The sequence below is a fragment of the Pinus tabuliformis genome, chromosome 7 (genome assembly GCF_031772625.1).
Source record: "Pinus tabuliformis cultivar Carrire ecotype Pingquan chromosome 7, CPIR1, whole genome shotgun sequence".
Classification (NCBI taxonomy): Eukaryota; Viridiplantae; Streptophyta; class Pinopsida; order Pinales; family Pinaceae; genus Pinus; species Pinus tabuliformis.
In genome coordinates this window covers 77,634,319-77,646,861 of record NC_142293.1, presented here as the reverse complement: position 1 = coordinate 77,646,861, position 12,543 = coordinate 77,634,319, and the positions used below count along the sequence as shown (strand labels likewise).

The window sequence follows — 12,543 nt, the reverse complement described above, 5'->3', positions numbered from 1 at the left end:
AATAGCCTAATTTTGGTAGTTTAATTGGTAATAGTTTTGGAAAGTAAGTTTTACTGAATTTGAAGTTTTGGGTTCAAATATAACAGAAATTTTTATTCCATAATATATTTTTTTTATTGCAGTGGTAATTTGGAAATGGATCATGCTAATTAGGTCGATAGGCCATGCTTTGAAAGTGTTTAGTCGTCCACTTTTTGTTTATCTGATTGACATCTGGCGTCCAATTGGCATCTAGTTTAATTGGCATCTGGCATATGTTCTCGGACTATTCCTCCCTCAACAAAACTGCTTTCCGATTTCTGCTCCTCTTGCTTTCCACTTTCTGCTCTTCCACGCCTGCTGCAATAATGCTTCTGGGCTCTTCCACGACCTGCTGCAATAATGTTTCCGGTTTCTGCTGTGCACTTTGCTGTGCACGACCTGCCTTGCTGCCTAATGATGAATTTAGCTCTCGGTTATTTAGTGGTGATCCTGCTATACCTTGACATACTTGACCTTTTAAATACCCATCCCAACACCTACTGTCTCCTCAAATCTGTTCTTTACATTCATCTGCTCAGCTGCTTCTTCTAAGTGAATCAAATTTATTTCTGAGTGTTGTGAAGAAGAGAAGATGGTGAAGGAAGTAGGTCGGTTTAATGTTCAAGGATGGGTTGCTAGAGATGAGTCAGGCATTCTCTCGCCCTTCAATTTCACTCGCAGTTTCCTCCTCGCTTTACTCTCATAACTGCTTTTATTGATACCCATTTGCAGAAAACTTACATTTAAATTGTTTGCTTCTATTGATACCCATTTGCAGAAAACTTACATTTAAATTGCCTTGACAGGGAAACTGGGCCGCATGATGTTACTTTCAAGATCGTATACTGCGGAATCTGTCACACTGATCTACATCAAATTCGTAATGAATGGAAAGGTTCCCAATACCCAATGGTTCCTGGGTAATGTCTTCATAATCTTCAACACTGCTTCACATCAAATAGCAAGACAGAAAGAGTATATGCCTAGAAATTCACACTCAATTTTAATTTACTCGCAATTCTATTTTTGCAGCCATGAAATAGTAGGTATAGTAGTTGAAGTTGGTTCAGAAGTGAAGAATTTTCCTGCTGGAGATCGTGTGGGCGTGGGCTGTATGGTTGGAAGTTGCCATCATTGTGATTCTTGTAGCAAAGGGCAAGAACAATACTGTGAGAAGGTCATTTGGACATATGGCAGCACCGATGTTGATGGTTCTGTCACTTTTGGAGGTTACTCATCCTTGATGGTTTGTAACCAAAGGTAATTAATCATTATCCCAACTCATGCAACCATTTTTGTTTTAGGGCATATAGGCTAAACTTGCCATAAAAGGCTTCCTTTTCTGTCCATATAATCATGTTCATGTTTGGAACGGGATCAACGAGTTTTAGGAATCTCCCAATTGACTCAAAACCTCAGAAAATTTAATTGCACCAAGTTTCGGCAGGCCCTGTCGAGATGGGTGGTTTCTCTTTTCTATAAAACCATATACAAATGGCATTAATATTTTTTCTTAATATTGGTTAAATAGGGTTTTAATAATTTGGGTGGTTTGTGGGTTGTAAGCAGCTTTGTGGTGAAGGTACCAAAGAATTTTCCCTGGGATGCCGCTGCACCATTGCTATGTGCGAGAATAACAGTTTACAGCCCCATGAAATATTTCTAGATGACGGAGCCTAGAAAGAGCCTGGGCGTGGTGGGGCTTGGTGGTTTGGGACACATGGCTGTCAAGTTTGGCAAAGCTTTTGGGTTGCAAGTGATGGTGATAAGTACATCGCCTAGCAAGGAAAAGGAAGCGAGAGAAATTTTAGGAGTAGATCACTTCATCATCAGCAAAGATGAGAAACAAATGCAAGTTGCAGTCAAGTTTGTAGACTATATTATTGACACAGTCTCTGCTAATCATGCTGTGGAGCCCCTCCTTAATTTTCTAAAGGTGAATGGGAAGTTGGTCATAGTTGGTTTGCAAGAAAAGCCTTTGCAATTTGCTACTCCGACTGTTGTTATGGGTAGGTCCTCTGTGCCCTTTTGTCCTGTAGATAAAAGGTATGAACAAAATTATATTTCAATCAAACTGAGAGTGTCAAAGGCATCCACAGCTTAGGCAGATATGCTATCTCTAAATTTTGGATTTCTCTACCATTTTCTTGAACAAGAATTTGGGTGTTAATCACTTGGAAGTTGGGATTTAGTTTCAATTTTGCTGTGTATAACCCGTCAATTTGTAGGGGGGAGTTTGATTGGAGGGGTGAAGGAAACTCAGGAAATGTGTTATAGTTGGTGAGAAGCTTTTAGCTCTCATAGAAGAGTAGGTTTATGGTTGAATGAGGATGTGAGAAACTAGGAACTGTAACTCATAGAATGTAATAGATGCCTGAGAGCTTGAACAGTTTCTTCTAAATCTCCAGAAAATGGAAGTGAGGAAAATACACAGTATTCACGAGCCACATTACCTCTGAAATTCAAGAGAACTAACAAATGGGCACTTCCTACAAAACCTTCTTTTTGGCTATAGTATAGAGTCTGAAAATTTGGTGGTTAAAACTTCTAACCCTTCTCACTTGGATCAAGTCATTGGCATGGCTCCCTACTCCATATTAGATACTTTTGAAATGTCGTTGAAACTATGTTGGCCAACCCCAGATTGTCTAACCTTATTGAATGCCATATCTCTTGCAGAATCCAAACCATGATCCTCAACTAAATATTGATGTTTCTGCAAACTAGGTTTGTCACATCAATATGTCTGAGCACAGTAATGGGGAAAACAAGGATTAAAAACGTTTTTCCTAAATCTGTATGCCTATACTTGTGAAATCCATGATCTACTAATAGCTAGGTAGCATCTGCAAGCAAATTGAGAGATACACCTATATCATTATTCTCCTGGCTTGCAGTGTTTTGACTTCCTGAACCAAGATTGGATCTACTTAAATTTGATCGACTTCTACTTTTTTTATCATATATATGAATACTTCTATCATAAAACTGAGTGTTTGCATGAGGTTGCATAGATTTCAAGGAGCCCATCTATTAAAATAAGAGTAGAATAGGTACGCAGTAAAGAGATAATTTTGATAAACAACATCTCACACATTGAAGGTCGAGATAGAAAGAGAGATTAGCGTTTACCTCAAGGGAATGTAAAGATATAATGAATTCATTTCTGCCCTTGAATTATTTGTAGGGAAAAAATGTTACAGGCCGCCTAAATTGGCTTGTAAAAGATTTTTGCCCTTGGTCAAAGAATCCATTTGTGGAGAAGAATGAGCATTACTGACTTATAATCAAGTTGGGGAAACATCCATTTTTGAAATTTGATAAACTAGAATACTACTTAGTCCATTTCCTTACTTGAAGTCTAATGTGGGTGCCAAGCATATTTGGAAATGAAGCATAGTTCTTGTTGTCTATACCTTATGGCGTCCCTAGAGGTCTTGATATCGTCTTATCGCAGTCACAAATTTCTGTAAATGATGAATTGGGCTACAAGCAAAGTATTCATGTCTAGAAACGTTAGAATTGGGCTGATCTTCGGACTGACCGAAATGTCATGTTCAGGTAACCATTATTGTTATAGAAGTTGTAGACTAAGAATAGGAATGACATGGGGAAAAGTAGGAATATGAAAAGAAACAAGAAGACCCCTCATGTCTACCTATGCAAGGTGTCAAACACCATGCCCATCTTTGTAAGTATTTCTTTGACTTTAAATTTGTGTTGTAGCTAAGGAAGTTTAATCTATGCTTGTGCTTTCAATAGTCCTAGAAAATAAAGGGAGAAGTGGGCTTCCACCTTTAAAATAATTATTTTTAAAGAAACAATGCCCTCCTATTGTGGATCTATGAACTTTTTTAAAAATGGATAAGGACTAGGCATGGAAGTTATATGTTCCAGGGTACATGTAGGACTTAGCATGGTTGTTACATCTGCCAGGGTATTGTTCTTGTAGCCAAATGGATTGTGAGCACTATGTGTAATAGATTGAATTCCAATAGCTGATATGTATGGTGTGAAGAACCAAGATGTGCTATATATATTTCATTGATGGAAGACTTTAAGTGTTGTTTCTGTCCTTTTGAAATTTCCAGGAAATATATTAAAAGAAAAACAAAAAAATATTACAATGTACACATTTTACTATGCCTTTTCATTTCTTTATTTATAAAATTTTCCTGCCATTTATACTCGTGGGAATTCTATTTAAAGTATTTCACAATGATGGGAAACAATTAATTTATTAAACAGAATTCTAAGAAAGGGTTGAGATGGAATATACTGGATGACGCTTGCAAAGTTTTCAAACAAATGCCAGAACGAGATGTTTGTTCTTGGACTACCATGATTGCAACTTATGCAAGGCATGGACCTGCTGAGGAGGCATTGAGATTGTTTTAATTAGTAAAATATAAAGGCCTCCGTCCTAATCAACTCACGTTTACCATCCTTCTTATGATGTGTACCCAATTAGATTCTGTACAAAATACAACTACCTACACTTTAAGCAGTGGTTGTGATCTCAAATGCCCAAATAACTGCTTTGTAAATGTCCAAAATTGAACAGTGATCACAAATTACAATTATCAGTTTCTTAAGTAGCCATGGTCTTAAATACCCAAATAGCTGCTCTTAATTGTTCAAAAGTGCAGAGTGTTTGCAGTGTCGCTATCAATGAAGGAAGAAGGTGATGAGATATTTATCCCCAAAGCATGTGACCAAGCTCTTCGAATCTTCCATAACGTCTAAGAGGGAAAATTAGGTGTTTTCATCACCATTACGGGATGTATTGTGGAGTGGGGATAGATTCCCATCTTCTGCTACTGTTACCAACTATGTGTTGAAATTTCAGTATGTATTTCATGTGGTTTTCTAGATTTAAGCAATATTTGAAATGTCCGTTAAATTTGCCTCTTCTGGTTGATTTTTAATGGAAGATTGAACGTTTATGTAACTCCTCTGGTTGATTTTTAATGGAAGATTGAATGTTTATGAAACTCTAATTTTCTTGTTGCTTAGGACCTCCACCTGGAAATTGAAAACGTTGTTGGTCACATGAGTACAGCGATGAGTAATTGTTTTCTTTCCAACTGATTCTACAAATTAGTGTTCAGAGTCCAACAAGTTGAGCACATTTAAATCAGAGTCTAATGAGCACATTAAATCATGAATGGTTTCAAGGTTACCAGATTCTTACTCCACAGTTGCAAGCTTTCTCCCACTTAAGGACCTTTACAGTCTCCCAAGTGAAATCAGGATCATCCCAACCCAAATGGCCATATGCAGCTATTTTTTGGAACCTCATCTTGCATCCCTGTTTTATGTTAAGATCGATAGAAATCATGCTAGCGCAGAAGTTAAAACTTTCCTTGATCAACTGCAAGATTTCAGTACATAGAATCTTTCTAGTTCCATATGTGTGAACAAACATAGAGAGTGACTCTGGCACACCAATGGAATATGAAACCTGCACAAGGCAGCAACGTTCTAGCCTGGCAACAACAACACTCTTCGCAACTTGTCTAACAATGTAGCCACCACTACAATCCACCTTAGTGGGACTGTTGGCATTATGATTCAAGTGTTGTCCTTGATGGCAACTCACTCAGAAGGTTGGTACAGGTGCTCAGAGACTGGTACAGGTGATGACAACAGGACAGCAGGACAAGAAAGAGATATACGCAGGTTCATCAAGGAGAATCAGCGTGTACACGCAGGTTGGCTTCAGCAAAAGCGCGTGTATGTGGAAACGTACCTTTGGTCCATGGCGGTTAGTCCTTGGAAGTTGTGCCTATGGTTTCGGACCATTGTGTCTCGACGGGCGTGTCGATCCCTAGTATTGAAGTTGATGGTATTGTGTTTCTATGGTTTTGGCTCTTGGTATTGAACAAGGCCTAAAGCTATATAAGGAGAAGATCACTAGGCAAAGGAGCATGGATTGTGTGTGGCTGGCGCAGTGAGAGGATCTGGTATTGTTGGTTATCTGTTCGTGACGCTTGGTAAGGGTCGGATCTGACAGCAAAGGCAGAAGTAATCATTTCTAGATCTGCACGCGGGTTGCCTTTGGAGAAAGCGCGTATACACGCGGTTTTGGTACAGTGAAGTAGCGTATGCATGATAAGGGTTGATATTTCAGGTTGTTGCTGATTCTGGTGGTTGTTGCAGAGTTCTAGATTCTGGTTTGGGTTCTGTGTTCTTGATGACAGGGTTTCAGTGATTCGGTATTGGGTTGTTTAATGAATTATGATGCAAGTATAAGTTGATGATTGTATTGCGGTAATGTTTGCTTTGTACTCTTGGATCCAGTCTGAAAATTGATGAAACGTGGTCCCTGAAGGTTGTAGGGTCAGCACCTACGTACTAGTAAATGGATCAGCTAGTACAAGAGCTGAGGGGGTTGTAGCTCCCTTCCAAAAGTAGTTGGAAAACGAAAGAGAGGGTTGTAGCCCTCTGCAGGTTGTAGCCTGCATACTGGTAAAGGACTGCACCAGTATATTGTAAAAGAAGTTTCTCATTAAAGAAAGAAAGAGACGAATTGCAGCAGGTGGTTTTCACCCACATTGGGTTTCCACCTTATATCATGGTGTTCATGTGTGTGGCTCTTGTGTGATGATTCTGTTCTGTTATACTGCACCTGTTTACTCCTAAATTGCTTAATAATGTTCTGATGCATTTACTGAAGATAACATTAACTGAATCATAAGATATCTGCATATACGCTAGTTGCTTTAGACACAGTCGCGTGTACACGCTGGTTCACTTAACAGAAGTCGCGTATATGTTTCTGAGTAGGAAATTGAAAAGGTTTTATTAATCTGATAATACTGATTCACCCCCCTTCTCAGTATTATTTCCAACAATTGGTATCGGAGCAGGTCCTTCAGAGGAAGCTTGATCGCTTGAAGGAAAAGATCCATCAAAATGGCTAATCCAGAAAGAGAGGCACACATCAGGCCACCAGTCTTTGACGGGAACAATTTTACTCACTGGAAGATAAGAACCACTGCATATTTACAGTCTCTTGGAGCAGAAGTTTGGGGACTCATAGAAGGAGGATACAAATTCCCATCAGCAACTCCTACAGATCCAGCAGAGAAAAAGCAATATGAGCTCAATGCCAAAGTAGTTAATGTCCTATTGGGTACTTTGACTCAATCAGAATTTATGAAGATCATGCATCTCAAATCAGCTAAGGAAATATGGGACAAAATCGTTACAAGCTACGAAGGAGATGATCTGGTAAAAATAGCGAAGCTTCAAACTCTCAGAATCCGGTATGAAACTCTTAAGATGCGAAGTAATGAAAGCGTAGCTAATTATTTCCTGCGTATGGATGAGATTGTGAATTGTATGAGGGATCTGGGTGAAGAATTTGAGGAAGTTGTCTTAGTTCAAAAGGTTTTGAGATCTCTGTCTACTAAATTTGATTCTAAAGTATCTGCCGTAGAAGAAAAGGAGAATGTGCGAAAACTTACCATGTCACAGCTTCACGGGATCCTAACTGCTTTTGAAATGCGACTAGAGGTACCACCAGAGGCCGCATTCGAAGTGTTAGAGGAAGAAGATGAGGTAAATTTTGTCAAGAATCTTGAACGTGGAACTGGACGGTTCAAAGATAAGCTGCCTTTCAAATGTTTTCTATGTGGTAGAGTTGGTCACTATGCTGCTAGATGTCCTCATAACAAAGAAAGGATATATGAACAAGATGGTAGAAGCTATTATTCCCATATTAAAAGTTCATTTAATGATAGTGAAGATATTAGAAGTCTCATGGCGCACAAGAAGAAGAATGCTTCATCCAATGATAGCGAGGATATTAAAAGTCTCATGGCACATGAAGAGAAGAATGCAGAAACTGAAGAAGCTGCCAAATTAAAAGAACTATTGGAAACGGAAACCAGGGTAAGGGAGAAATTGCAGGATATAGCAAAAGATCAGAGCACAACTATTCAGAGACTTGAATCAAAGATCCTCTCTCTAAAAGAAGATCTTGAAGATCAAGAACATGAAGTGATCAAACTAAAGCGACAAGTAGAAGAAGGGAGAAAAGTTGAAGAAGACCTAAGGAAGCAGTATCTGAAAAAGGAAGAACAACATCAAGTTGAGGTAAATATCTTGAAAGGTAAACTAGAAGAAAAGGATAAGCTTTTACGATTTCAAGATAGTTCTAAAATCTTGGATGATATTCTTAATAGTCAAAGATCTCCTGCTATCAAGACTGGTCTTGGTTTTCATGAATATGTTGAAGGTGAATCTAGTTCACAAGGTGAGACAAGAAACTCTAATGAGAAATCTGAAATGCTCAAGGAACAACCAAGAAAAGAAATTCCTCAAGGAAGATCCTTTACTCCTAACTATGAACGTGATAGACGATTATTTCCTCCGCTGAATAAAGTTGAATGTTATGTATGTCATAATCTTGGACATATTGCAGCCAGATGCAGAAGTAGAATGGTTCAAGAAAGATCATCTCATCCCAGGTATTTCAGAGGGTATTGCTTTGCCTGTAATGCATATGGACACAAAGCATTTGAGTGTGATAGAAGGAACATGAAAAATATAAGGTGCTATACATGCAACAACTATGGGCATAAAGCAAGGGAATGCAGAAGCAGATTTCAAAATTCAAGACAAGGGGACCATACATCATCACAGTTGCAGGAATTGAAGAAGACAGAGACAGAAAGGTGTGGGATAACTCAGACAGCTGACATAACAGACACAGGGGAATCTGAAAGTGATGAAATTCAGTATTCCATCCTGCATACGCTGATAGACTGAAGACAAGTCGCGTATATACGCGAGTTACAGGCTGCAAAGTCGCGTATATGAAGAAAGGGCAGCAGAACAGACCCAGGTTCAGTCATGGTTGGCTCAGGCTCAGGGGGAGCAGAACAGACTCAGGAAATGGTTCAGACATGGTTGGCTTACACTCAGGGGGAGAATATTCTTCGAATAATGCATTGTTGGCATTATGGTTAGAAGGTGTTGATAAAGTCTATGAAGCTAAATGATACATCTTACTGTTTAGGAATGGTATTGCAGGCTGATGGTACAGATCATGATGCTGTTGGTGGCTTTCATAAGTCTTGGTCTAGATATTTCATCACTATGTCATGTATCTCTTTTATGATGTCAAGGTCATGTAACGGCCTATGTTGGTTTCCCCACTATGCCTGGGATGAATGATGAAATGTTCATGTATTATCATGTATCTTCACATGGTTAGGTGAATGAGTCAATATTGGGATATCCCCACTAGGTTGGGTGATGAATGTATGTTGAGTCTTTTGGTGATAGGAAGGTCTTCTATGATGTATAAGTCTTTGTTCTTCTTGTAGAACATCTTTTACAGATCTTGCCTACAGTCAAGGGGAGCATGAACAGCACATTTCAGCAAGAGCAGGATGGATAGATTGGTACACTTTGGCATACACAAAGGGGGAGCACATTTGGAGATTTCAGCATATACTCAGGGGGAGTATGGACAGCAGTATGGTCAGCAGAAGGTATACCAAGGAAGAGAATATCTTGGTCCACCCTTTGCCCTTGATGTCAAAGGGGGAGAGTGACTTGGTGTGGTGGTTGCCATCAAGTCCAAAGGGGGAGATTGTTGGCATTATGATTCAAGTGTTGTCCTTGATGGCAACTCACTCAGAAGGTTGGTACAGGTGCTCAGAGACTGGTACAGGTGATGACAACAGGACAGCAGGACAAGAAAGAGATATACGCAGGTTCATCAAGGAGAATCAGCGTGTACACGCAGGTTGGCTTCAGCAAAAGCGCGTGTATGTGGAAACGTACCTTTGGTCCATGGCGGTTAGTCCTTGGAAGTTGTGCCTATGGTTTCGGACCATTGTGTCTCGACGGGCGTGTCGATCCCTAGTATTGAAGTTGATGGTATTGTGTTTCTATGGTTTTGGCTCTTGGTATTGAACAAGGCCTAAAGCTATATAAGGAGAAGATCACTAGGCAAAGGAGCATGGATTGTGTGTGGCTGGCGCAGTGAGAGGATCTGGTATTGTTGGTTATCTGTTCGGGACGCTTGGTAAGGGTCGGATCTGACAGCAAAGGCAGAAGTAATCATTTCTAGATCTGCACGCGGGTTGCCTTTGGAGAAAGCGCGTATACACGCGGTTTTGGTACAGTGAAGTAGCGTATGCATGATAAGGGTTGATATTTCAGGTTGTTGCTGATTCTGGTGGTTGTTGCAGAGTTCTAGATTCTGGTTTGGGTTCTGTGTTCTTGATGACAGGGTTTCAGTGATTCGGTATTGGGTTGTTTAATGAATTATGATGCAAGTATAAGTTGATGATTGTATTGCGGTAATGTTTGCTTTGTACTCTTGGATCCAGTCTGAAAATTGATGAAACGTGGTCCCTGAAGGTTGTAGGGTCAGCACCTACGTACTAGTAAATGGATCAGCTAGTACAAGAGCTGAGGGGGTTGTAGCTCCCTTCCAAAAGTAGTTGGAAAACGAAAGAGAGGGTTGTAGCCCTCTGCAGGTTGTAGCCTGCATACTGGTAAAGGACTGCACCAGTATATTGTAAAAGAAGTTTCTCATTAAAGAAAGAAAGAGACGAATTGCAGCAGGTGGTTTTCACCCACATTGGGTTTCCACCTTATATCATGGTGTTCATGTGTGTGGCTCTTGTGTGATGATTCTGTTCTGTTATACTGCACCTGTTTACTCCTAAATTGCTTAATAATGTTCTGATGCATTTACTGAAGATAACATTAACTGAATCATAAGATATCTGCATATACGCTAGTTGCTTTAGACACAGTCGCGTGTACACGCTGGTTCACTTAACAGAAGTCGCGTATATGTTTCTGAGTAGGAAATTGAAAAGGTTTTATTAATCTGATAATACTGATTCACCCCCCCTCTCAGTATTATTTCCAACAGGGACCCCTTCCAGAAAAGGCTCCTCCATCATGATCACCCCAACCACCATATGTATCAATAATAATTTTCCTCCCAGTGGGTCCAGCATCCCCATGGAGTCCTCCAATTACAAAATGCCTAGATGGGTTGAAATGGAATATTGTATTTTCATCTAGATATTGAGAAAGAACAATCGGCTTAATGACATGCTCCTTGAGATCAACTACAATCTGATCATTGATAACAGTTCCATCATGTTGAGTAGAGATGTGAACAGTGTGAACTCTTAACAGGACCATTTCCCCTCCCTCATTTTTATACTCAACAATAACTTGGGTCTTTCCATCTGGTCTCAACCAAGGGCAGGTTCCATTATTTCTTACTTCAGTCAACTGTGCTCCCAGCTTTGTTGCCAGCACATGATTGAGAAGCATCAACACCGGGGTCTCATCTGTAGCATACCCAAACATGTGGCCCTTATCTCCTGCACAAATCTCTTTAGGATTCTTAGTAAGATGGCCATGGACACCCTGTGCAATGTCAGGGCTTTTTTGTTCAATGTTCACCAGGACCTTGCAATTATCTGCATGCAAGCCAACATCCATTGACATGAATTGAATTCCTCTACAGGTGTTCCCCTCACTATCTTCTCATAGTCTATATTAGCTTTAGTTGTGATTTCTCCAAATATCATAACCATATTTGTCTTTGTGCAGATCTCACATGCAACCTTGCTTTCAGGATCTTGCTCCAAGCAAGAATCCAAGATGGCTTCAGAAACCTGATCACAAAGCTTGTCAGGGTGTCCCTCATTGACAGAATCTGATGTGAAGAGAAAGGTGTCCATCTAAAAAATACAGGCACATAAAAAGATCAGTAGGCAAGAAAAAATATGACCAAACACTTGACTTAACATGCAAGAATCACCATTTAATATAAATTGTTAAACAACACATAGTTAGCCAAAAAACTGAAAATTGACTGTGGAATGAGAACAACTAGTATTACATAAGTGCAGAAGTGTATATGAAAAATATTTTATGCAATATGTTGATTGCATGGATATCCTTCTTATCACTAGAAAATATTACTAGAGACAAACATTCCTATGGAGAAGTTGTTGCAGACCAAATGGTTGGAGGATACTGTGATTTACTACAATTCTAAATGAAACTTATTGAAAAACATGTTGATTCTTTGGGTAAATTTTTGGCCAAAGCCCAACCAGTCCAACACCATTTCAATGCATTTTGATTCTTCAGATATTGTCTTTGATAAGGATGCAAGAACAAAAGATGTGCTAATAAAAGGGGTTTTGAATTGGATCCATTTCCTAGGAGATATGAAACTAGGTTTAAACAGGGTTGTAAAGGAATTAAAGGGCTTCAAGAACTTGTACATAGCAGGCAAGGTGAAAGTAGTTAATTGGCATAGATATATGCTGCTAAGCATGTCAGTACCCCTCCAAAAGTGTTTATAATAGAGTCATCTAGCTTATAAGATGCTTCCTTTGCAAAAAGCAGGATGGATACAAAGGACCCCTGGGCATAAGTAAGGAAAGTATGTCAGCAATGTTTTTTTCAAACGTGAGAATACAAATACAGAGTATTTTATTTTATTTATAGAAATCACCCCAT

At 39.4% G+C, this 12,543-nt stretch overlaps 2 pseudogenes; one reads left to right on the top strand and one right to left on the bottom strand.

Annotated features, from left to right (window-relative positions):
- Nucleotides 1-520: 520 nt before the first annotated feature.
- Nucleotides 521-2,305, top strand: LOC149245279 (putative mannitol dehydrogenase; annotated as a pseudogene).
- A 2,422-nt stretch (nucleotides 2,306-4,727) lies between these two features.
- On the bottom strand, nucleotides 4,728-11,821 carry LOC149245278 (S-adenosylmethionine synthase 1-like; annotated as a pseudogene).
- Nucleotides 11,822-12,543: the final 722 nt, after the last annotated feature.